Source organism: Corythoichthys intestinalis, chromosome 15 (assembly GCF_030265065.1).
Source record: "Corythoichthys intestinalis isolate RoL2023-P3 chromosome 15, ASM3026506v1, whole genome shotgun sequence".
Lineage (NCBI taxonomy): Eukaryota > Metazoa > Chordata > Actinopteri > Syngnathiformes > Syngnathidae > Corythoichthys > Corythoichthys intestinalis.
The window spans coordinates 42,197,092-42,221,051 of record NC_080409.1 but is presented as its reverse complement, the minus strand read 5'-3'; the positions used below and the strand labels follow the sequence as shown (position 1 = coordinate 42,221,051).

Sequence of the window (23,960 nt, the reverse complement as noted above, 5' to 3'; positions counted from 1 at the left end):
CCAGTCACCCGCTGACGTCATCCATCTGTTGGGGACGCTAGAGCCCGATAACGGTAGGCGTGGCTAACCGGCAGATTAAAAGACTAATTTCTCGTCATCTGCACTTTGCTAAATTGTTGTATTTAGTCGAATCGTCTCAAAATATGATTCTAATTCACATAATAAGACTTTTTTCTCCTGTCGTAAGCTCATCTTTGCACTTTTGGAAAACTTTAGTCAAGAAAGTCCCATAAGTACGACCGCAAATCTCATGTCAAATTTCGACCTTGGTGTCAGCTTTGAGTGGAACGACTTACATTTCTGCAATTATAAATTGAGGCATATAGTGCGAAAAATGTGTGACCTACCATGAACTGTACTAAAACCTCTGAGGAAGTCCAAGCTGTCAGTAGGAGCACACTAATGGAAATGACGGACCCTGTGTGGAGGCGTCCATGCCCTCTTTACCATGAAATGCTGGGAATTCCTCACACTGAAGAAAACTGGGATAAATATAGCTTCTGCCATCTACTATAAGCTTGTGTGGAATTTAGGTGAGACAAAGGAGACGACGATGTGCAGAGTGGGTGGCATTGGTTCTCCTCCAGCAAAATAATAACAGCCAAGACTGTGCCACACAATGCACCTGTTATTGTACTTCAGTCTGAATGGACAGATTAGGACGCACGGCTCACAAAGAATAGCGGCCTGCAATGACAGCGATACGGGGACATTTATAGTGACACCCAAAGGGTACGTTCCTTCGCGTCTTGAAATCGCGACTCTTGTGCAGAACCCCCTCGTCAAGGCGCTAAAGTTGGCGGCTCGTAGCGAAGCGTTGAATGAGTGATTTAAGGTTTGCGGTGAGCGGTTTTTACAGTTAATTAACCTGCTCCTAGCAGAAGTGTGGATGTCACATGACAATGTAACTCCAAAACAATCTAAACTAGTGTTGCAAGGATTAATCGATTAACTCGAGTAATTGGATTAGAAAAAAATTACATTTTGCTGCTTTGAGTACAGTATTTTTTGGACTATAAGTCGCGTTTTTTTTTTTTTTTTTTTTCATATTTTTGCTGGGGGTGCGACTTATACTCAGGAGCGACTTATGTGTGAAATTATTAACACATTATGATATCATTTCACATGTTATTTTGGTGTTTTGGAGTGACACTGATGGTTTGGTAAACTTGTTAGCATGTTCTTTATGCTATAGTTATCTGAATAACTGTTAATAGCTATGGCCTTTTGCAATGTGTATTCAATTGTATTATTGACTATTTTTTATATTGAAATGCATGCTTTTAGTTTGTGGCGCTTTCACGCCCACGTGGCGGCGGAATTCGCACTTGTTTACGTGAAGAGCGCTCACACGTCAGAAGAAGATGGACAGCTACGTAGCTCTGAGTGAGTGGGTGAGTTAGTGAGAGAGAAACACGGCTGCGAACCTACGTTCATTGTTTATGCTTTTAAAATATCTCTACAGAGGCAACGCCTGTGTGTATCATCTTTTCTGTTGTTGTTTTCCACCTGGGATCGGACACTTAGAGCCAGTCGTGTGGGTGTTTGAACGATGTGCTAATGCTAGCGAACGCATGCTAACCGTTTATGTCATTGCTGTAAAACAACCTAATTATCATTTATTTACGTTGATGCAAACCTGTTTGGTATCGAGGACCAAATTGATTCAGCAAATTATATGGACGTCCAGCATCGTCATTTGGGAGTTTGCTGTATAGCCAGGACCGAGCCGTAGCGTCCTGGTGAGAACAGTATATTCGCATTTCATTGTTCATGCACTGTACACTCTACACTTATTCAGCATGTTGTTCGCTATTGTATTTTTTATATTAAATTGCCTTTCAAGATGACATATATGTTCTGTGTGTTGGATTTTATCACCCAAAAATGCGACTTATACTCGGTGCGACTTATATGTTTTGTTTCTCTTCGTTGGGCGTTTTATGGCTGGTACGACTTATACTCAGGTGCGACTTGTAGTCCGAAAAATACGGTATTTGTTTAATTAAAATGGTGTTGTAATGGTTTGTATGCATTTAGTTTTATTGAGTTGTGTGGATGCACTGCCCTCTAGAGGCAACAGTGACGATGACATAACTCATTTCTCATCTCTGAATCCAGCTGCTCCCTGTTTAGACCGACATAAGCTAAGTTTTTGTGTGAGCTAATGTTTTTTTTTAATGCATTTATAATTTAGTTTATAGGTATATCTAGCCGTTTTTGTTGGAATGTGTGTTTAAATTATTTGTTAATAGCATAGGGAAAAAAATGTTAGCATTTTATAGCATTTAAGCTAGCGGACTTTTGCAATGTAGCTAATTGTTCTTTTGTTGTACTTAGATTCTCATTTATTTTCTTTTTATACCGTTTGAGGCTCAGCTCAGGTGTTTTATTTTTTTTATGTTGCTTATCCACTTACTTGATTATTTGAACTAACTAGTTCAACGATTAATCGACTACTAAAATAATCAATAGCTGCAGCCCTAATCAAAACTTATATATAAATGGAACTATGTCTGTGTCTTTGTTTTTTTTTTTTTTTTTTGGGGGGGGGGGTCTTTTCCTATGTACTCCGAAAGGGCTCAACTGATTTTATCGAAATTTACACATTTGTACTTAGACATGTGCCAATTGTATACCGTGGTATGAAAACGTTACGTTTTCAAAACCGTAAGGTATTAGCTATTTTTTATGTCCCAAAATTGCATGGAGGAATCCCTCGCTTGCAGCTGCAAGGCTCAAGTGTCAGTCAGTCAGCTGTGCTACATGATGGCTGGAGGAGGTGAAACTCCTGGGCTTTTTCCCCCCATCGAAAAAAACGAAATCGCTGGTATGGGGATACTTCAGCTACAGAAAAGTTACAGACTGCCGCGGCTCAGAGGAGGAGGGCCAAGCTCAGACATGTTTGCGGAGGGTGGCTGCCGAGGAGGCAAGACCTCCAATATGATTTCGCATTTATGCAAGATTAAAGGTTAGTAAACACTGTCATGAACGTTTCCCATCATCTACGAGTTAACTCCAGTGTGTTTAGTGTGTCTAGCGGTGGTAGAACATATGGTGTTTTTTTCTCTCTGGCAACTATCTATGTTGAGAAAGAGTGTAATATAAACATGATACGATTAATATACACTAGCTTTTTATGGTCAATAATAAAGATGTCCCGATCGATCGGGGTCGGGAGTCCGATCACGTCATTTTCAAAGTATCGGAATCGGCAAAAAAATATCGGACATGCCTTTTTTTAATATATTAAATATATTTTATTTAAATCGCTTTCTAATTGTATTTAACGTTACAGACAAAATGTCTTACACTCATCCAGATTAGTTTTGGCATAAAGTAGGGCTTTCAAATTTATTGCGTTAACGGCGGTAATTAATTTTTTTAAATGTCACATTAAATAATTAACGCATGCGCTGCACGACCCACTCACGCATTGTCGCGTTCAATCTATAAAGGCGCCGTTTTACCTATATATAGAGCTAAAAGGCAGCGTATAATGAGTAGAGAGAATTTTGACAGCCTTTGGAGCCTTGTTTTATTTGGTTAAAGCCTTACAATCTCTCTCTCAGCAATTAAAAATATCGTGAAAGGCAATGTTAGGAAGAAAGGTAGTAGTTGATCATTTTCTTAACACCCTATGTTCTTTCCCAAGGCAGAGAAGATACATCAATTGGTGCCCCACGCACAGTCATGGTTGCACTTCCCATCATGCATTTGGGCAGAACAGTTAAATGGGTGCAGTATCATTTACTGAAAGCTCAACAAATACACTATATGGCAATATTTAGTTACAATATACAAAGTCACATTTATCCTTTAAGAATTACAAGTCTTTCTATCCGTGGATCCCTCTCACAGAAATAATGTTAATAATGTAAATGCCATCTTGAGGATTTATTGTCATAATAAACAAATACAGTACTTATGTACTGTATGTTGAATGTATATATTCGTCCGAGTTTTATTCATTTTTTTCTTAATGCATTGCCAAAATGTATATGATTGGGAAAAATTATCGGGAATGATTGGAATTGAATCGGGAGCACAAAAAAAATCAATCGGATCGGGAAATATCGGGATCGGCAGATACTCAAACTAAAACGATCGGGATCGGATCGGGAGCAAAAAAACATGATCGGAACAACCCTAGAAAATAATTCAATCATTTTTGTTCTAGTGGTAATAATGTTGAGCTGTAGCTGTGGGTTTAGGCTCACCTAAAGGACTGCATTTATTTTAATTTTATTTAGAATATTTCAGTTCCGTTTTTTTTGTTAATATTTTTATTTGTTTTAACATCATACTTATGTTCCAATTTGCTAATATGTTTTATGTTTGACAGTTATTTATGATGTGTTACGCCCGCAATGGTTCATGGGTAGTTGTAGCACCCATGATTGAGAGTGATGGTTGACATTTTTATGTTCTGGCGTTTTCTGTTCAACAAAGGCGCTGTCTCTTAGGTCGTGCGTTGTATCAGCACAAGAGCAGCAAGTCTGAAAGATAAAAATGGTCTCTCTCATTCTTCTCCACGTCACTCGCCACAATTCTGTACACAGTGATGGATAAGCGATTGCGCATTAACCCCTCTATTGTGTCCTTTTACATTACAGATGCAAGGGAAGTATGTTTTATCTCTTATTTGGTTGTATTTCGTTCATGTTGCACAAATCCGAGCAATGCCAGACCATTTTGTTGAGATTTCAGTTGAGCCGATTTTGTTTTGGAAATTTGCAGTGTTGTGCAATTTTACTGGTGTATTTTGATGAACTATCAGGTTTTGTGAAGATTTTTTTTTGTCCAGAGTTTTCTGTGAGCTAAGGCTTTTTTCCTATCAAAATGTAAGGTTGTATATTACTCAAAATTAAAGATGTCGGGATGCCGATCGATCGGGTCTGATCACGTCATTTTCAAAGTATTGGAATCAGCAAAAAAATATCGGGCATGCCTTTTTTAATATATATGTATATATATATATATATATATATATTTTTTTTTAATTAAATCGTTTTCTAATTGTATTTAATGTTACAGACAAAATGTCTTACACTCATCCAGAGTCTTTAGTTTTGGCTTAAAGTAGGGCTATCAAATTTATCGCGTTAACTGCGGTACTAACATAAAAATATTTAATGCAATTAACACATGCGCTGCACTACCCACTCACGCATTGTCGCGTTCAATCTATAATGGCACTGTTTTACCTATACATAGAGCTAAAAGGCAACGTAAAATGGGTAGAGCGAATTTTGGCTGCCTTTGAAGCCTTTTTTTAATTGGCAAAAGCCTAAAATCCCTCTCTCAACAATTAGAAATATCGTGGGAAGCAATGTGGGGAAGAAAGGTAGTAGTTGATCTTTTTCTTAACACCCTATTTAATTTCCCAACACAGAGAAGATATATCAATTGGTACCATTACGCACAGTCATGGTTGCACTTCCAATCATGCATTTGGGCAGAAGTTAAATGGCTACAGTATCATTTACTGAGAGCTCAACAAATATACACTAGATGCCAATATTTAGTCACAATATACAAAGTCACATTTATCCTTTAAGAATTACAAGTCTTTCTATCCGTGGATCCCTCTCACAGAAAGAATGTTGATCATGTAAATGCCATCTTGAGAATTTATTGTCATAATAAACAAATACAGTACTTATGTACTGTATGTTGAATGTATATATTCGTCGAGTTTTATTCATTTTTTTCTTAATGCATTGCCAAAATGTATATGATCGGAAAAAACTATCGGGAATGATTGGAATTGAATCGGGGGCACACAAAAAAATCAATCGGATCGGGAAATATCGGGATCGGCAGATACTCAAACTAAAACGATCGGGATCGGATTGGGAGCAAAAAAACATGATCGGAACAACCCTGCTGAAAATTGTAATTTACCAACTATTTTTAGGTACCCAGAACAAGTAATTATTGATGCAACCTTTTAATCCACAAGTGATTCAAATCTTCTACATGTTATTTAAAAAAGTAGTTCTGTGTTTAATGCTGGGCTATGGTTAACATTCTGGGCACTGTTTCACAAAAGTATGAACCTTCTTCATTGCTGCTAAATTCTTGTGAGAAACCATGGGAATACGAGCTGATGATTCTCTCGCCATGTTTTGAAAACAGGGACCATTACCAGCGGAAGGTCAAGGACTCTGGGATTAGTGCCTGATTTGTTCTGGCCCGTTATGATTTAGAGGGGGAAAGAGAAGCTTTGAATATGGGACATTAGCGCTCACCAGGTTTCTGCGGAAACTCGATCTCTGGTGCGCTGAAAGCTATGTCTTCACCTGTTAGCAGCGCACCTTCTTGTCTCCGGGGTCACCGGGTGGTTGCCACCCAGGACGGAATGCAATGCGGTGGATCTTGTGTGTAAGATTCATTCTCTGTGTAATTACAGGGTATCGCCTCATTTTTAGCAGCTGACTATTCAAACAGGTGCAAGGGAGATGTGCCTAAACAAGCGTGTGTTACGTCTCAACTTTGAACTTGATCTTCTTCGGTTGTAGTTCATTGGAGCCTCATCTTTTTGTGCGGATTGAGGAAGTGAAGATGTAGACTGCTACATTGTTCTTGAGATGTATTTGAATCCTATTTACTGATAATTTTGAATTCCATCTACAATCCTACAAAGTGCTTTAGCACCGATTAAATTGTATAATCATATATTCCACTCTCCATATATTCATGTGTGCATTTTTAATGTAATTTCTTGACTAATTTGTATCAAACCTCAAGGCTGTGCGGGGAAACAATTTCCCAGGGATGTTAGTTTAACAAAAAAATCAACATCGACTCAAGCAAATAAGAACATGTAAGCCATTATTGACGTTTGACCTTTTTTAACAACTTTCCTAAGGGCTATGTAATCGTCTATCTATTTATATTAGTTGCTCCGGGTAGTTTTGCATTGTGCCTTGATATATTAATGGGCGTAATCTGCGTCATATGTACAATTACAGTGAATATAACAATGAGCAAGGTGTATTCAGAATAATTAGTTTGTCTTGCTTGCACCCAATATTGTAATGAAAGCAGGATATTTTGTTCGTACTAAATATTCATTACATGCTCACTTACAAGCCTTGCTTCAAAAACAATGTATATGCGTAAGGGAATGACATGGGTTTTTGTCTATGGGGAAATACAGTAGTGGTGTAGGACCACACTGATGTATGGGACTCAATGAAGCAGTCCTGTCCCATGGCACTAAGGAATGTATACTGTATAGACAAAAGAATTGTGGGTGTGTGTAGCAACAGGGGAAAAAAGATAAATCTGTCTCATTAATCCCTTCTTCTCCCAGCCTGAGGATCCCTACTGAGGGAATTCGGACTGTAGAAGTTCTTGGATGGTCACTTTGTGCGTCATTATGAGTATTTGGTAAAAGAATAGTGATGATGGTTGTTTGCATTTTCTGTTTTCAGTGGAACTCCAGACATATACTGTACATCACATCACGCAAATAATATGTCGATTCACATTCAAGGCAAGAATACTTTGATATACACGCTGTAACACACATATGTACACTTATGTTCAAAACTACATGCATTTATACAATAAACACTTGACACAAAACAATTGGTGTTCAAACATCCATCTAGCCTGATCAATATGTAAATATAGTAGATTAAATTATCCTAATTTGCCTAACTAAAGTCCGCTAGATTAAATGCTACGAATGCTAACGTATTTACAATTAGCAATAGCAAATTGCTCACACGTAAGTCCACAAACTGTAGCTGTAAACTTAATTACAAATGCATACACAAACATATATTAGCTAAAACAACTTACAGCCTTTTGTGGGCCAAACCAGAGCGCAGCTATCCCATAGACCTTATAATTTATTGATGGGACACATTCATAGGGGGCCTATCTCCGTCAAAGCTGACCGAGTGGAAACAAAGAGCTTTTTCCGTTGGAAATTCTTGTGAATAAATGCTTATCCCTGAATTCTTAACAGATATGGACGTAAAACAGTCTCGGTCCTTAGTTGAAAGCAAAAAAAAATCGTGCAAGTGGCATTTATTTTATATAAATATTGCGAACTATGAGGCTAGTCAGTAAGGAAATTCGTGGCCGCCATATGTAAACAAACACCTTTTTTCCGTCGAAAATTCTTGTGAATGAATGATGCTTAAATCCCTGAATTCTTTATAGATATGGACGTAAAACAATCTCGATTCTTGGTTAGAAGCAAAAAAAACATGCAGGTAGCATTTATTTTACGTAAATATTGTGAACTATGAGGCTAGTCATTAAGGAAATTAGTGGCCACCATATATAAACAAAGAGCTTTTTCCATTGAAAATTCTTGTGAATAATGCTTAAATCCCTGAATTCTTTATTGATATGGACGTAAAACAGTCTCGATTCTTGGTTAGAAGCAAAAAAACATGCAGGTAGCATTTATTTTATGTAAATATTGTGAACTGTGAGGCTAGTCAGTAAGGAAATTAGCGGCCACCATATGTAAACAAAGGGCTTTTTCTGTTGAAAATTCTTGTGAATACTGCTTAAATCCCTGAATTCTATATAGATATCGGCGTAAAACAGTCTCGATTGTTGGTTAGAAGCAAAAAAACATGCAGGTAGCATTTATTTTACGTAAATATTGTGAACTATGAGGCTAGTCAGTAAGGAAATTAGCGGCCGCTATATGTAAACAAAGATCTTTTTCCCTTGAAAATTCTTGTGAATAATGCTTAAATCCCTGAATTCTATATAGAAATCGGCGTAAAACAGTCTCGATTCTTGGTTAGAGGCAAAAAAATGTGCAGGTAGCATTTATTTTACGTAAATATTGTGAACTATCAGGCTAGTCAGTAAGGAAATTAGCGGCCGCTGTACGTAAACAAAGGGCTTTTCCTGTTGAAAATTCTTGTGAATAAATGCTTAAATCCTTGAATTCTTTATAGATATGGACGTAAAACAGTCTCGATCCTTGGTTAAAAGCAACAACAATAAAAACGTACCAGGAGCATTTATTTTACGTAAATACTACGAACTATGACGCTAGTCAGAAAGGAAATTATCGGCCGCCATATGTAAAGAAAGCTTTTTCCGTTTAAAATTCTTGTGAATAATGCTTAAATCCCTGAATTCTATATAGATATTGGCGAAAACAGTCTCGATTCTTGGTTAGAAGCAAAAAAACATGCAGGTAGCATTTATTTTACGTAAATATTGTGAACTATGAGGCTAGTCAGTAAAAAAATTAGTGGCCACCATATGTAAACAAAGAGCTTTTTCCGTTTAAAATTCTTGTGAATAATGCTTAAATCCCTGAATTCTTTATTGATATGGACGTAAAACAGTCTCGATTCTTGGTTAGAAGCAAAAAAACATGCAGGTAGCATTTATTTTATGTAAATATTGTGAACTATCAGGCTAGTCAGTAAGGAAATTAGTGGCCACCATATGTAAACAAAGGGCTTTTTCCGTTGAAAATTCTTGTGAATAATGCTTAAATCCCTGAATTCTATATAGATATCGGCGTAAAACAGTCTCGATTGTTGGTTAGAAGCAAAAAAACATGCAGGTAGCATTTATTTTACGTAAATATTGTGAACTATGAGGCTAGTCAGTAAGGAAATTAGCGGCCGCTATATGTAAACAAAGATCTTTTTCCCTTGAAAATTCTTGTGAATAATGCTTAAATCCCTGAATTCTATATAGAAATCGGCGTAAAACAGTCTCGATTCTTGGTTAGAGGCAAAAAAATGTGCAGGTAGCATTTATTTTACGTAAATATTGTGAACTATGAGGCTAGTCAGTAAGGAAATTAGAGGCCGCTGTACGTAAACAAAGGGCTTTTCCTGTTGAAAATTCTTGTGAATAAATGCTTAAATCCTTGAATTCTTTATAGATATGGACGTAAAACTGTCTCGATCCTTGGTTAAAAGCAACAACAACGTACAGGGAGCATTTATTTTATGTAAATATTACGAACTATGAGGCTAGTCAGTAAGGAAATTAGCGGCCGCCATATGTAAAGAAAGCTTTTTCCGTTGAAAATTCTTGTGAATAATGCTTAAATCCCTGAATTCTTTATAGATATGGACATAAAACAGTCTCGATTCTTGGTTAAAAGCAAAAAAACCTGCAGGTTGCAATTATTTTACATAAATATTACAAAGTACTGTATAGTGCCACTGCTGTAGAGGCTGATTTCTCCCATTGATTGTTTTCGCGTATCAAAATGCATGCAAGGTACGAAGATAAAATAATTACCTTGAATCCTAAAACAAATCACTCACTGAGACGATCCTTCCTGTTTGTATGCGGTACAGCTTTCGTACTTTTTCAACCTAAATCCGGCATTGGATCTCTGCATGTGTTGACTAACTGCGACCGCCTGCGAATAACTGAAGCGGACTGTAGGACAGCCCCCTACTTGAAGGCGTTGCAGAGTGGCTGACCCGTCAATACAATTATGAAGTCTATGGCTATCCTCTATCCATGTCATGTTTAAGTCTGTTAAGTCATACAGACCCAACGCTGCTAACAAAGGGCAGTGTATCTTCCATCATTCAACAAAATACAATGTTTTTGGACTTTTTGGATAGTTATTTTGGGGTACTTAAAAAGTTTAATTCTGATTTTTGCTATTATATATCCAATTTATTTTTGGGTGACGTCGCCAGAGTAGGAACAGAACTTGCTCGTAACCCGTGGACTACCTGTAATACATTTACAGTATAACATGATTCACTCCAAAATCCAACTACATGTAATTCACTTATTTACTGTACTTATTCACTTATTACATCATTTAGATTATGATGTAATCTAATAAAATTCATTCCAATCACAATACAAAAGTATATGTAATTACGAAAAAATTTAAACATTGGCGGTGAGGGATCGAGCCAGATTTTTTCGCAGCCGCTCAATTTGGGCTTGGCTCGCTGAAGGTTTCATGAAAAATACTGATTCTCAGGCGAAACTAATTTTAGAGCAGTCCCCTTCAAGGCTGATTGACTGGCGCACCCGTTCCAGTCCTGCATTTTACGATATTTATGGGCATTTTTGGAAGAAAATTCATTTTAGGATATCCAAACCTAACCTCGCGCACTTGTAGAATTTATTTATTTATTTTTTTTTTTTTTTTTATAAAGTTACCAAAACCTGCTCTAACTCCCTGTTTCTGTAGGCACAGAGTGCACTGGTCTAGATTTTGAAGTTTTACGAAAATCGAGCCCAATGTGTGAATTGAGTTGTAAACAGTTGGCAGTTTTATTGCAGTTAGTTCAGCCGCCCTAGGCTAGCTTTAAAAATCTCTTCTTCTCAGCTGTACAGGGGTGATTTTAGGGGCTCAGCAGGTGGTAACTTCTCCAAGGTAGAGTCAGACCATAATGATATACAAAAGGCTAGTAGGCTACGATGCTCTCATTAGTAGAAATAGTGAAAAATTGGTCTAAAAATTATGTTGTCACAATTTGTGATGCTGGACGGCTTTGAATTTGTGTGGTTTTATGATTAGGAGCCATGACGCCTACAATATGTGTTGTTTTCTTGGTGTTGATTATTTTTAAAGGGAACCTCGTACTTAGACTTGTAGGCTCTAATAAGTCACAATTGTTCTCTTTTACTAAAATGTGTTATTAGAAACACATAAAATATTGCCATTGATTTAAAATCTATAATATTTTGCATATGTTTTGACCTATGGAGGGCGCCATGTTTTAAGCGAGCAATGGACGCTCGGGGTGATCGCGTAGATTGTCGCTGTCACTCGACAAATACCACCGGGCTACTGCAATTCCTTCTACGCAGCGAACCCCCAACACGGCTCTGATTTTGTTCCACCACGGGAAGTAATACACTAGAATTCGTTGTAAATATGATAGGTTTCATCGTACACTTCATAATATATTGACATGACACCGGAAACTGGGCAGATTCTTGGGGGGCCCATTTTCAAAAACTTCAAGTATTTTCTAAACCAAAGCTACTACTGACCTAAAACCAAAACAGGCACCTACCTTAGCCATATATGAGTCTCCACGAGCAGCGGCATAAAAAAATTCTTAGTCATTCCCTTATAAAAACGCGATTAATTATTTTTTTATATGGTATAACACAACTTAAAATGGCTATAAAAGTCTCAGATTTTACACTACATGCACAAAAAACACAAAATGCAGAGATAATCACCTATATTTTCATGATCAATAGCAATATTTAACATATCATATGGGTTTTTGACCAAAATAGCAACTGAAATTTTATTATTATTTTTTTTACTTCAACTTTTCAACAGCTAATAAATCACTCAATTTAACATCAGAAACTTAATACTTGAGGAAAACATGCTGAATCAATTATAAATAATATGTAAATAATTAATAAATTCTATATATAATCACTAGACAACTAATCACCACTAGAATAGCCCTTTATAATCAAACCGTTAACGAATGAGGCTAGCGGCCGCCTGGCGTAAACAGAACTTTTCTGGCGAAAATTCTTGTGAATAAATGCTTAAATCCCCCAATTCTTCATAGATATGGACGTAAAACAGTCTCAATTCTTGGTTAAAAGCAAAGAAACCGTGCATTTAGCGTTTATTTTACGTATAATGTCGGAGTACAATGCTACTCTGTTAGCGAACGAGGCTAGCGGCCGCCTGGCGTGAACAGAACTTTTCTGGCGAAAATTCTTGTGAATAAATGCTTAAATCCCTGAATTCTTCTTAGATATGGATGTAAAACAGTCTCGATTCTTGGTTAAAACCAAAGAAACCGTACAGTTAGCGTTTATTTTACGTATATTGTCGGAGTACAATGCTACTCTGTTAGCGAATGAGGCTAGCGTCCGCCTGGCGTAATCAGAGCATTTCTGGCGAAAATTCTGGTGAATAAATGCTTAAATCCCCGCATTCTACATAGATATGGACGTAAAACAGTCTCGATTCTTGGTTAAAAGTAAACTATGAGGCTAGTCAGTTATGAAAATTAGCTGCCTCCATGTGTAAACAAAGAAGAAAATTCCTGCAAATAAAAGCTTCAATCACGCATGCATGGTACGAAAAATATAATATTTACCTTAAATCCTCGAGCGAATCACTCCTGAGACAATCCTTCCAGTTAGTATGCGGTACAGCTTTCGTAGTTAAATCCAATCGTAAGTAAATTCAAGCTTAAATTCGACATGAGCGTGTACCGTCTTCGGCTATGACTAAATGAAGCTCGGCCCCCTCTGATAAGGCAAAGAATGACGAAGTGCCACGTCAATAGTAATAAAGTCTATGATTTATTATTATTATTAACTTTCTTATGCGCACCGGATAGTTTCTGGTGCACACCAGATGGTTTAAATTTATTTTGTGTCGATGTCCCTTTAGGTGCCCCGTAAATTCCTTGCCCCAGCCCGGCTCTGATTTTATTCCGCCACGGTAAGTAATACATTAGAAATCATTGTAAATATGATGGTTTCATCTCACTTTGATACTATAAGATTCACTCCAATCATGATGTGATGCAATTTAATCCAATTACCATGACAGACAGTTTATTTCAATTATGATGAAATTTGCTGCAATTGCGATACAATTCACTTGAGTTATGATTTGATAGAAGACAAATCACTCCGACTGCAATACAATATGATGAAATATGATTCACTTCCATTTATAATTCGACTACTTCACTTCAATTGGGATACAGTATGATTCACTCTAATTTTGATAACGTACAACTCACTCTAATCATGTCACGATGCCATTATTAGGTTAATTCCAGCTACAAATACGGTTCTCTCCAATTATGATCCGATGCACTCAAATTGTGAAATAATGCTATTCTCTCCAAATACAATATGAATTAATCTCATTACAACTCATAATTATGATATGATAGGTTTCACTCTGTGATTTCCATCCTTATAGTTCCAACTCCTTTTCATTCCCCGCCATCTATGTCCTAATAAACGATTTGATGAGGTGAACAGTCCCTGTCATTTAACAATACATACCATTGATTTTTTTTTCTTTAAATTTAGAATTACATTGATTGCCCCACTACCCCCCACACTCCATATGAGATGGCCAAGGAGTCCATAAAAGAGATAAAGAGGTCATAACCATTTTATCAGCCTGTAGTCCCCCTCGCAAAGATTTAGGAGGCAGTGAAAGTGTGATGGTTAAAAATAAGCCTCGTTGAGTACGCTGCAAAAGAATAGAAGCATGTGCTTGTAAAATAACTGTCAATATATTCGATAGATTTTGTCCAAGAGCGTCTATTGAAATGTTTTATTACTTTCAAGGACTGCCGCAAAGGTTAAAATTAGTTTGGACTCAATTTGGCTGAAACCCAAGTTGATTGCAAATTCAATTAGAAGTGCATTTGTCTCCTCATTTTAAAGGTTAGTGGACATTTGATACACCTGAAGCCAGAAGATTTCCCTCTGGATAAGGACACCAAATGTCAAGTTTGGACCTTAAACGTTTGTTTACCCTTTTGCAAAGTTCCGCAGCAATCCCTGGGGGACCATTCAGTTTCTGAAGCATTCACTTTTTTCCTGCCTTTGGCTTCCACTCACAAGGAAAATGAGTTTGAGAGTATAACAATGTTTAGAATAGGTCATCTGTGTTCTAGCCTAAACTGGCAACATAGAAAACGACACATTTTCCAGTGTCTCAAATCAACTTTTGCATTGAAAATGCATCAAAATAATATCAATCTGCCACGGAGTCCCTTAAAAGTACACAAAACATCTTTTTAACTCATTCATGCCATCTCGGGGATTTTTCACAGGAAGAGTTGCTGCTATGGCTGTCGAATAACAAGGTTATTGACAATCTTAATGAGACAAACTCCATTAGATTGCAAAGATAGCACAAACACAATTTTAGATTAATTTTCAGATAGAAAAGATGGTGCTTCCCCACTTGAGGTCAGCCAAATTTATTCATTTGAGTTGATCAGTGAATATGTTAAGTATTCCAAGAGTATGCATTGTGACAAACACGTTAAAGACAGTATTTGAGTTACCTTTCTCACAATATTTGCATATCGCCTTCTACAGTGTTATTCTTCAATTAAAAGCCATGCCAAAGTGTTGGTTTGTAGAATTTAACCACTGTTCAAAAGTTTAAAGTTATCAAACAAACTATTAAAATCAGTCTCTGTTCTCATTGACGTTTCTGAGTTTCCTAATTATGGGGGTGAAGTGCTTGGATTTTGTAAAACTTACCCAGTGTTGTTCATGAAGTTGAACGCGTTCATATTAATGTGACCTGCACATATGATATTTTTGTCTCATGAACGTTACTGTGAACGTGCTCATTGTAGTGGTTGTGAGCAGTGTTCATAACCTCGTTCATTGTCAAGTACTGGTGTTGTGCAGCAAAGAACATACGCGACTCCTGCGGTATATGTGGTGTGTTTTTTTTTTTTTTTTTATGCTCCGTAACCCTTGCGCACATCTCACTAGATATCATATAACAGAACAGTGATTTCCATGCTGATTAACTTTTGAATTCATTCCTCCATTAATGATTGCAAGTTGTCCAGGCCCTGAGGCAGCAAAACAGCCCCAAATTATGATGCTCCCTCCACCATGCTTCACGGTGGGGATGAGGTGTTGATGTTGGTGAGCTGTTCCATTTTTCCTCCACACATGACATTGTGTGTTTCTCCCAAACAATTCAACTTTGGTTTTATCAGCCCACAAAATATGTTGCCAAAACTTGAGTGTCCAAGTGCCTTTTTCCCAACATTAAACAAGCAACAATGTTTTTTTTAGACTGCAGTGGCTCCCTCTGTGGAGTCCTCCCATGAACACCATTCTTGGCCATAGTTTTACATACAGTTGATGCATGTACAGATATACTGGACTGTGCCAGTGATTTCTGTAAGTCTTTAGCAGACACTCTAGGGTTCTTTTTTACCTCTCTGAGTATTCTGCGCTCAACTATTGGCGTCATCTTTGGTGGACGGCCACTGCTTGGGAGACAAGCAACAGTGCTAAACTCTCTCCATTTGTAGACAACTTCTCTGACTGTCGATCGACAGACTTTTTTAGACTTTTATGGTTTGGTACCCTTTTCCAGCTTTATACAAATCAACAATCCTTGATCGCAGGTCTACGGACAGCTCTTTTGACCGAGCCATGATGCACATCAGTCAATGCTTCTCATCAAGACAATTCTTACCAGGTGTGCGTTTTATAGTGGGCATGGCAGCTTTAAACCACTCATCAGTGATTGGGCACACACCTGACTTAAATTAAAATGGTTTTAGTTAGGGCTGTCAAAATTATCGCGTTAACGGGCGGTAATTTATTTTTTAAATTAATCACGTCAAAATATTTGACGCAATTAACGCACATGCCCCGCTCAGACAGATTTAAATGACAGTACACTGAAATGCCCAAATGTTAATTGTGTTTTATGGAGTTTTTCCGCCCTCTGCTGGCGCTTGGGTGTGACTGATTTTATAGGCTTCAGCACCCATGAGCATTGTGTAAGTAATTATCGACATCAACAATGATTGAAATTTTTACAAATTTTATTAAAACGAAAACATTAAGAGGGGTTTTAATATAAAATTTCTATAACTTGTACTAACATTTATCTTTTAAGAACTACAAGTCTTTCTATCCATGGATCGCTTTAACAGAATGTTAATAATGTTAATGCCATCTTGTTGATTTATTGTTATAATAAACAAATACAGTCCCTATGTACCGTATGTTGAATCTATATATCCATCTTGTGTCTTATCTTTCCATTCCAACAATAATTTACAGAAAAATATGGCATATTTTATAGATGGTTTGAATTGCGATTAATTACGATTAATTAATTTTTAAGCTGTAATTAACTCGATTAAAAATTTTAATCGTTTGACAGCCCTAGTTTTAGTTAAAGCAGACACTGTTTTTACATCTATGTGATTTTGACAAAGATCAGATCAGATTTGATGGTGATTTTATGCAGAAATGTGAGAAATTCCAAAAAGGCCAGATACTTTTTCATACCACTGTAGCTTGCAACAATTATTGGGGAGAAGCAGTGTTGTTAATAACGGCGTTACAATATAACGGCGTTACTAACGGCGTTATTTTTTTTAGTAGTGGGTAATCTAATTAATTAGTTTTCTCATCTTGGCAACGCCGTTACCGTTACTGAGGACGGAAAGGCATGCGTTACTATGCGTTACTATATTGGTCGAAAAGTCTGAGGGAGACGGACTCACCGAGACGACAGAGCAGAGCAGGAGTGGGGAGAGGCAAGAAAGTTGTGACGCCGAGCAGACGCGATGCTAGGTAGCTCCAATGATCCATGTTGTAGCCGATAGCCTACAAACTACGCCCGCATGTTATGGTAGATATGGTAGACATGGTAGATACCACATGTACTGTATATAGATATAACTAGATGCAAAATGACAGACATGGCACTAAATGCGTTAGTAGACAGCCGCCATCTTGAAGCAGTAGACTTTTTAGGACGGCTCTGTTGTAGAGAACCTTCCTAGCGAACCTAAGTAACTTTTTATATAAAATACTTCTAAATCGGCAAAATCTTGACTTGAATTTATCTTTAAATGATGAAACAGTTTTAAAACTTTCATATGTCGAAAGTAGAGAGAAGGGAACTAATGCAATAATGGGAGCAATTCTAACAACTTTTAACAGTTGATCCAGGGTAAAGAGTAAATTAGGGTAAAGAATTGGGCTCGGGCCAATTGTACCAAAAACCTTCACAAAAAACTTCACATAGTGTGGCCAATGTTTTTTTTTTTTTTTTTTTGAGGAAAAAAAAAAAAAAGTAATTATCACCAATTACTTTGCCAAGTAACTAATTACTCTTACATTCAGGTAATTGAGTTACTAACGCAATTACTTTTTGAGAGAAGTAATTTGTAACTATAATTAATTACTTTTTTTCTGTAAGATTAACAACACCGGGGAGAAGAACGAACTAAAAAAATTAAAATGAAAAAATGAAGTTTTTTTAAATCATGAACTTAAGTTCAAAATGATGAATTATCAACAATTCATTTCAAAATTGGTGAACTGCAATTTGAACTAGTTCATGTAGAAAATGAACTTACCAAAGTTCTACAACTGACTACAAAAGAACAATAAAAGTTTGAAACAACCAGCTTTTTCGCTGGTGCAAGAAAATATTTTTTTCTAATTGGGTAGATTCACTTTACAATTATAGAACAAAATATTTGTTGGGACTGGAACCTCTTAAACGTACTGTAGTCAAGTATTGTCTTTTAAAACATGCCTTGCAACCAATGAGTTAATTTGAAAAATTGATGATGTAGTTTACTGTACTAAATCTAATTCGTCCATGTTATGTTGTTGAAAAGTAAAGTTTTTTTTCCTCGTTACCTTCTCACCTTTTACACCCTTGGGCCTAGACAGAGCCATAAGAGTTGACGTTAGATTCCAATCCTGTCAATGTTCCCATTCACCTGTCAGGATGACGACAGATGCCAAGGGCTTCTTCACTCTTCTAGTTGTCTTTAGCGTGGGTTCATGTCCTGAAGACCACTCCTGTCATGAAAAAGAAGCATCTCCTGCAAAACCTTTTCCTCTTGAGATGTAATTTTCAGCACTTCTATGAGGGCTTGAATATGAGTAGAGGAAGCGGGTGAAGGTTTCTCTTTTTGTCCGTGGTGATTTGTTTTGCGGCGATGGGGTCGTAAACATGTACATCTCAGTAGACTGTTGATGTGCGTCCATGTTAATTTTAATCCAGCCAGCCATCTCTTTGTTCTTATATGGGGAGAGTCAGGAAACAGGAAATAAGATACGATGCGATGTGATGTGTGGGATGCTGTACAAAATAGGGAAGAAAAAAAATAAATCTATGATTGCTTTTTACGCATCACAGATGTGGTCTAATGGAGGTAAAGAAGAGGATTCCAAAGCCAGTTGTTGACATTCATCCCCTCCGCATCTCAAGGTCAGATACTTCCGATATGCAGGAAGATAAATATGTCTGTGTGCGGTCTGAGTTTTAAAGTTATGATATGTTTTTATTTAATCCATTTGTCAAAAACTTAAAAGAAGTCTTGGCTGCAGTCTTGAAGGGTATTAACTTCAGAACACATGACAACATGCCTTGTGGTGAATCAGTGAGCTGCTTTTCCATTTATAGGCACATTTTTTAACTGATGTCTGAACAATAAATATTAATCTCTTATAGTACTAAATGACAATGTATAACCTGTTTTTTTCCACTACTTTGAGTAATTCACCAGACTGTTACAGTTATTTGCAATCAATTGTAATTATTCCCTTTGGATAATAATTCATACTTGGTGCTTGATCATTTCTAGTTCAATTACTTTGAACTCTTTCACTGCTATTGAAGGCAATAGATGTCCAATCCATATAAACTAAAACGGTCTGGGCGTAAATGATCAATGTGAAAAATCATTGTGAGACCTCCCGTTCAATTGGATTGGACATCTATCTCGGTCAATGGCAGTGAATAAGTAATGTATGGCAAGCAGTGTTGGTAATCTTACTTCAAAAAAGTAATTAGTTACAGTTACAAATGACTTTTCCCAAAAAGTAATTGAGTTAGTAAATCATTTACCTCATTGTAAGAGTAGTTATTCAGCAAAGTAACTGACGAAATTTCCACTTTCCACTCGTTATTACATTATACATTCCATACACGGAGAGATATAGCCCCCCCTTTGGCCGAAAATGTCTTTGCATGTAATTGACTTTCCTATACATGAATTTAAAAGACTTGGCCAGAAAAATGTTTTAAAGCAATAAAATAAAAAACAAAAATGAATGAAATGAACAAAAATATTTTTATAATGGGTCAAAATTCGAACAGATCATGTGACTAGCACCTTAGAGACGGTCATTTGCTTTGCTTAGCCAAAACCACCTGAGGACAGAAGAGGCAAGATGGATGTAATTTTTTTCAAACCTAAGCTTTCAAAAGTGACAAAAACTACTGAGCGAAGGTTTTTGTACAAGAGAGCCACCACCGGCATACCTTATTTTTAAATGGACGACGATCTTGGCCAAACCCTGATTTAGAATTCCCCTCAAAAATCATGTGAAACAAACAAACCAAAAAAAGCTCGTTTTCAACGTATTATTATAAATATTCCTGGCTGGAATATTCAGTCAAAAAGGATGCAGAATCTACTTCTCCACCAGGTAAGACAGAAAAACACACAGCTGGGATGCCTGTATGTACAAGCAATGACTAAGCTACTATCCAAGCATATACGTATCTTGCAAGTTAATTTTATTGCTGACACCGCCTTTCAGGGTCATCAACATGCCCTCACCCCCGTCATAATAGTCAAACTCCGCCTCTGATACATTTTATAATATCTTTCATATCAAAGATGTTTATATTCACTGATTGAAGAAAAAAAACTATACAGTATTTTAGAACATTTGGTACTTATTTGGATCAAATATATTAGTTTGTTAACAAAACACAAATGTAAACCGCCCATTAACCAGTGCAAATCTCCGAAAGTGTATGTTAGGCAAGGGCGTAGGTTTGGTCTCAACATTGGTAGGGATGATATAACGGCATAACACTTTTTGCTGTGGACGAGACATTAATAAAACCAAACAGAATATTGAACGGGGGTCAGGGCTACATTATTTTGATCAATGCAAAATAAATCTGTATTGACTTATACAAACTTTCATGTGTATTGGTCCAGGTGATACAACATTCGATTCAAACCTTTCTTTGAATCAACAACTACTAAAGAAACATTTTGAAGTGCAAGTCCCTTTATTTAAAAAATGGCAAGGTTTCCAAGAACGGGTCCACTTCTGGGGGACACTGGACCACCCCTAGACTCAAACTAAACAAAGTGAGGCATCCTATACAACCCCAAGACTTGAACAACAGTACTCCCATGAAATTCTGATATATGATTTCATTTCACAGATTTTTTTTACGATGTCCCCCTGAAGTGGACCCATTCTTGGATAGCTCACCGTTATTTTATTTTTTTCTTAAATAAAGGGACTTGCACTCTGAAACCACTGTGTTGCATTACCGTAATGCGCATAATGCAAACAATGATCAAAATGAGGGACGGCTAGCTTGATTTTTTTGTCCCTAAAGGAGGCTGGCCTAACAGCAGTAGTTTTGCAGGCCAGCAATTTTAATGCAATGCTAACTGTAATGGAGGTGGAACTTTCAGCAGCATAATTAGTGGTGTTTCCCCCCACCTCCACAACATTGACGTCTTTTTACATTACTTACAGTGGCTGCTGATTGGAAAAAAACTTCTAATATCCCTCGGCGGCATGTTGTATTCCTGTCGGGCTGTCAGTCAGGCAGTGTGGGTGTGAGTGTGCGTCTGTGTGGCAAGGGGGCGAGTCATTAGCCAATCATAAAGCAAGTAAAAAGGATAAATGTAAGTCAACATCATGAAATATAATTAACCCTTAAATACCTGTAACATGAAGCAATTATCAGAGAATCCCAAAATTTGGAAAACAAGGTCGTAACAAACCTTTTTTTATTCAAATTTGTAAAAAGAAAAGTCAATATGAATATGTGTAATAACCGCTGTAATACCTATAACCCATGCTAAATCCAGTTTTTTTTTCTTCATGGAACCTGCAAATGCATGTGTTGACTTGCATCCATCTTTTTTTTTTTTTTTTTTTTTCCAAAAAAGAAATGTCAAAATTCTGAATTAGTCTGAAAATCATGAAATTTTACACGTATCAAATGTTATACATTTGGCAATAAAGGGTTAATAATGGTAGGCTCCATTATATCCTTACAACATATGGAAAGACAATCTAAATTACTTATACAACGGAAGCCATTATATAATGCAAATAAGGCTGCTTAAAAGTTGGTGGGGACAATTTGAGCATCCTAAAAAATTGGTAGTGTTATGTCCCTACAATCTAGGGATGTCTCGATCCAGGTTTTTGCACTTCCGATCCGATACCAATATTGTTTTGCACTTCCGATCCCATACCGATACTGGCCGATACCAATACCGGTCTATCTGAGCATGTGTTAAAGTTTAAGTTATTTAGTCTCCTTAATTAGTTGTCAGACTCATGTTGAAAAAGGTTTTAGTACTCTTGATAACAACTAGCCAGCTGAATTAGGTGAGTTTGAATAACACACAACGGTTGGTAACAAGAAACTGACCTGTTTATTCAGTGACAAACACAAAACAATATAAATAACAAACAGAAATGGCATAGTTAGTCAGTAAAACGTGCAAATAATATTGTAAACTGTCTTAAAAAAGCAAAACACACAAACAACCTCAGTGGAAAATCCCACAAACCCCCCAAGCTATTAGATGCTTTTAAAGTTTCGTGCATAAGTTACAAAAATTGTGTAAAAAGCCTCTCAGGTTTAAATAAACGACTATTTCAGTATCAAGTTAACATTTCAGAACAGTAAATAAAATACTCAAGTCCCCATTCTGTATCAGCAGCTTTAAACTACATTCATTTAATTTTGTGAATCAACTGTTAAAGTTGTTAAAATTGCTCCCGTTATTCCATAATTTCCCTTCTGTCTACTTTCGACATGTGAAAGTTTTAAAACTGTTTTGAAGATAGATTCAAGTCAATATTTTGCCGATTTAGGTGTATTTTAGATAAAAAGTTAATTAGGTTCGCTTGGAAGGTTCACAACAGCCTACTAGGGAAGTCTCCTGTTTTAAGATGGCGGCTGTTTACTAACGCAACTAGTTTTCAATACTTCAATGCATCCAGTTCTTTATACATATGATATCTATTATCTACAGTAAAACAATGTTGACGTAATTTGTAGCGGCTGTCAGCAGCAGTCAGGTATTCGTGTTTTTTATCCAGCGGCATAAATTGAGCTAAAGCCGTGAGTTGAGCATTGGCATTACCCGGGTCTATGACAACCATGATGTTTACTCTTGGGACGCAATGCGGTCCGTTTCTCATTGCGTCCCGAAGACCGCGCTGTGTATTAGTTACGCTTTACTTGACATATTTCAATAATCGGGATTTGGATGTGTGTGAATCGTTCTCGAATCTTCCACGGCCGAATCGCTCAAGGATGTAATGACGGCTGGGCATGTTGTACTGTGGTTCTAAGTGTTGGATGATGCGTCTTTACTCACGAGAGATAATGGCTCGTCATCCAGAATGAATTCTTCGGCAATGACTCTTGTTATTCCCTGGGCTTTGGGACTGTCGAGTGCCAGTTTGTCACGCATAGCAAAAGTTTCTGCCAGTTTTAGTTGCGTAGGACCTTTCTTTTTGTCTTCGGTTTTCTTAATATACTCCTCATATTGTTTGTGGTGGTGTTTCTTTAAATGCTTGATTAGGTTGGTTGTATTAAAACTTCTTACAGCTTTACCACTACGCTTGACTTTATTGTGGCATATGTTGCACTCTGCCTCTTCGTCTTTGTCGTCCTTTAAGATGAAATGATCCCACACAGCTGACATTTTTACCGATAAGTTCTCTCGGTAAATTGGGAGACGGTAATGTAAATGTAGTGTGTTGAAGGTGTTCTGTAAAATGCGGACCGGATTTTAGGGAAATCGAAGCAAAAACTGGAATGGATTATGTGAATCGGTGCGCTGGAAAACCTGGACAGGAATTTCTAAAAAAAAACTGGATCGGAAGTCTGGATCGGTATTTTTCCGTGTTGGCCGATCCGATACCGATGCGCATTTTTTTGCCCATAACGGCGTCCGATCCGATCCAAATATCGGATCAGGACATCTCTACTACAATCCCTATGCAACCCTATGCCCTTGATGTTAGGCCTACTGCACAATAAGTAGAACACTATCCTCAAATATTCAACATTATTAAATATTGAAAATAATTCAAGTTTGAGAACGCTACCTTTGAAATTCCCTGGCCCATTGCCATTATCGCGGTCTTGTTGTTTTTGCCAGTGCGTGCAGTGAAGCAGGGCATGGGCCACCCACCTACTAGCCTACTAG

The 23,960-nt window shown here is 37.1% G+C and overlaps 1 long non-coding RNA gene across 1 annotated transcript in view; it reads right to left on the bottom strand.

Annotated features, from left to right (window-relative positions):
• Positions 1 to 18,603, bottom strand: part of LOC130931188 (uncharacterized) — a 56,812-nt gene extending 38,209 nt beyond the window's left edge. The window contains exon 1 of the long non-coding RNA XR_009067171.1: positions 18,384 to 18,603. This is a non-coding gene — a long non-coding RNA (uncharacterized LOC130931188). The remainder of the gene's footprint in view (positions 1 to 18,383) is intronic.
• Between the last annotated feature and the right edge of the window lie 5,357 nt (positions 18,604 to 23,960).